Source organism: Myotis brandtii, unplaced genomic scaffold (genome assembly GCF_000412655.1).
Source record: "Myotis brandtii unplaced genomic scaffold, ASM41265v1 scaffold2720, whole genome shotgun sequence".
In the NCBI taxonomy this organism is placed as follows: Eukaryota; Metazoa; Chordata; class Mammalia; order Chiroptera; family Vespertilionidae; genus Myotis; species Myotis brandtii.
The window spans coordinates 241,343-244,774 of record NW_005360353.1 but is presented as its reverse complement, the minus strand read 5'-3'; the positions used below and the strand labels follow the sequence as shown (position 1 = coordinate 244,774).

Below are 3,432 nucleotides of genomic sequence, written 5' to 3'. Positions count from 1 at the left end.
GCCGAGGGCGCCGGTCCCCGACGCCGCTTCCCCGGGGGCGCCCTTCCCCTGGGCGGTACCCGGCGAGGGAGGGGAGAAAGGGGCTGCGGTTCTGGTTTTGTGACTTAGCGCCCCGCTCGAGCGCTCCAAGGTTCGCTGTGGCTGTAGAAGGGTCCCTGCCCTTAAATCGCTGATGACAGCGACGCTCACTTGGCAGTTCTCCGACACGCTTTTCATGGAGGTCTGCACCGTTCTTCGCGCCTGCGGCAGGAGAGGAGGCCTGATTTTACTTCCCTGGGTTTTAGGGGTAGAGAACGAGTTTTTCGAAGGGTGTGCATCGTTAGAACTAGGTCTGGGAGCGAGTGCAGACTCCGATTATGGGCGTCATCCTCTGGCGTCCAAGTAAGTCGAGTCTTTTATGGTGAGTCGTACCACTGTTTGGCCCCCATTTGCAACTGTATTGGATACGCTTTTGACGTGGGATGGAACAGAGATCCGGTGTTTACACTCGGAAGGGCATGTGTAAACTTCCAGAGGACGATGCACGTGAAACTTAGGGACTAATTAGAGAAACTATAGGTATTTATCCCCAAGAAGAGATGTTTGTGGAGAGGGGGCATCATTCGGTTTTGAACATTGGGTGGAAGAAGATTCCATCGCTGAAGCTCCACGGGGCACGAGGCCTCTGTAAGGTGAAGGTCCAAGGGCTTGGGTTTTCAGCTCACCACCTGGTGGCTAAGCTGTGCAGCGGTGGAACAGAAGGCACCCTTGCTGAAGTATTGAGAGTATCTAGCAAGTTAGCTGACAACGTTGGGAACTTTAGGAGACGTCCCTCACACTGAATGGGAGGTAGACCTGGAGAAATTTCAGTTCCCTTTCCACTTTCTTCAGCCGTGCAACACAAATACCAGTTGTGGTCTTAATTAGTATTTTTTTTAGCATGCATCTCTTTCCCCCCCTTATCTGTAAATATCTAGATTAGAAGTGGAGTTTATGTGAATGTTTAAAATTCTTTTTTCTTTTTTCCCCTTAATCGTACAGCATTGGCATCAACTAAAGTCAGAATTCCCAGGAACTTGAACAGAGGCTCCCAGTAATTGCTGCCGAGAGATAACTCCAAAGAAAGCGGGAAAGAATACAGCAGGTAAAGCTCTCCATGGCTCGTTTTCACCACCAGGTCATCTTTCTCAGTTCCCAGAAGCAGCTCCGGGGAGAGGAGTTGGCAGTGGAGCAGGGGAAGGGCCCTGCCTGCACCTGAAGCTGTGGGAGCACAATGGAGATTTTTTTTTTCTATGAGAAACATTGTTTACTGCTCTAGACACTGGGGACTTGTTCTCAACAATATGCCTTTGAGTTCCAGCTTTGGTTAACCCAGCTGTGAGAAGGGAGCATTGCTTTTTCTCTCTGGAGTCAGAGCCTCTGGTTTTCTTTCTAAGGAGGGTTTGGATGGAGAGCTGGTTTACTGGGGATGTGTGCTTATAAACAGTCCTGGAAATTGTAAAGTTGGTTGATAGGAACAAAGAGATGGCTGGCTCTGAGACATTGTTTAAAGGGACCTAGCTGGGAGAGTGTTAGTGGCAAGAGGGTAGTTATCCACCTTGAGCTGGTGGGCCTGGTTCATACCTGATTCAGTGTTTTTCAGCCTGACTGGTGTGGATCAGTGGTTGAGCGTGGACCTATGAACTGGGAGGTCAGGGCCCATGCCAGATTGTAGGGGTGTGCAGGTTGCTGGCTCTGAGACATTGTTTAAAGGGACCTAGCTGGGAGAGTGTTAGTGGCAAGAGGGTAGTTATCCACCTTGAGCTGGTGGGCCTGGTTCATACCTGATTCAGTGTTTTTCAGCCTGACTGGTGTGGATCAGTGGTTGAGCGTGGACCTATGAACTGGGAGGTCAGGACCCATGCCAGATTGTAGGGGTGTGCAGGTTTCTTTCATCATTGATGTTTTTATAGCTCCCTCTCCCTTCCTCTCTGAAATCAATAAAAATATAATATTTTTTAAAAATGCTTTTCACTGTGTAATGGTGTTGGTAGTGAGCATTTTATACCCCTTTGTTGCCCAAAGACTAGAGTTCTCTGAACTCTCAGTGGCTCTCAGACCGGGCCCCTCCCCCCTTTTTTTAAAAAATATATTTTATTGATTTTTTTTTTTTTACAGATAGGAAGGGAGAGGGATAGAGAGTTAGAAACATCGATCAGCTGCCTCCTGCACACCTCCTACTGGGGATGTGCCCACAACCAAGGTACATGCCCTTGACTGGAATCGAACCTGGGACCCTTCAGTCCACAGGCTGATGCTCATCCACTAAGCCAAACCGGTTAGGGCAGGCCCCTCCTCTTTTTATGCCTATGTGAATGCAGCAGTCTGTGATGATACAGCAAATATTGTTCCTGGCTTTTTACTCTTTTTAGTAGAGCTTTGCAATATAGTTGGCACTCAGCTTTGTTGTTATATGAGCAAATAAGTAAAGGGGGGGGGTAAACAAAATCCAGAGTGTTGTGTGTTTTTTTCCTTGCTTGAGGATAAGGATGCTCGGGTGGCTACTGCATCTATTCTAGATCTGTTTCTTTATTTATTTGAAAGAGACAGAGGAAGGGGGGAGGGGAGAAACATTGATTTGTTGTTTATACATTCATTGGTTGCTTCTTGTATGTGCCCTGATCGTGGATCGAACCTGCAACCTTGGTGTATTTAGGATGGCATTCTAACTAACTGAGCTACCTGGTCAGGGTTCAGATCTGTTGATTCTTGCCACTGTATTCAGTGAAGTGGAAACTTTTACCCGAGATCAAACCTTAGATTAGGTGTTAATGTTACATTTTATTCACTAGGGCCAGAGAAAAGATCTCTTTTGCTTGTTGTAGTATCTGGGTATTGGGGACATTAGTAGGGATAAAAACAGAGTAATCAGTAATCGTATTTTTTAAAAAGTATTGGTCCCTCCTTCAGGGATTTATATTCTGACCCAAGGAAATGTATTAGGAGAGAAGGGAGATAAAAAGAAAGTTGGCTGCTACCTTGTCAGTGAGAGGAAACAGCAACTAGGACTAGTCTTTTATTTACTTACTAGTGGCCCAGTGCACGGATTCGTGCACATTGAAAGGAAATTAATTAGATGAAATATTTTAATATCGCTATTCGCCCTTTCTCTATAATAGAAGTGTCAACCAAATTCACAATCGGCAATGACATATCAAAACACGCATGTGATTGGTGCCAGCAAGAGCTTTATATGTATTGCCCATGCGTGAGTCACCTCAGCCTTTTACATATATAGAAAGTAAACTTGCTTAATTAGACCTGCTTTCTGATGTAGCCAAACTTTTTCCAGCCCAGTGAAGCACCCCAACTTCTCTTTCAGCAACATAGCAGTAAATATCAACATGAAGCACATTATTATTGTAGATCACACAGGGAGAACAAGGGTAAAATATTTAGCTGCAGCAGTGTTTG

At 45.9% G+C, this 3,432-nt stretch overlaps 1 protein-coding gene across 3 annotated transcripts in view; it reads left to right on the top strand.

The window, feature by feature from the left end:
- Positions 1-3,432, top strand: part of ZNF3 (zinc finger protein 3) — a 12,292-nt gene that overhangs the window by 628 nt on the left and 8,232 nt on the right. For 2 of the 3 annotated variants that reach the window (XM_005868520.2, XM_014541461.1), the window contains exon 2: positions 1,021-1,123. The gene's annotated coding sequence lies outside the window, so the exon portion shown is untranslated. Of the gene's footprint in view, positions 1-284; positions 401-1,020; positions 1,124-3,432 lie in introns of all 3 variants that reach the window. The other variant, XM_014541462.1, reaches the window with a different exon arrangement.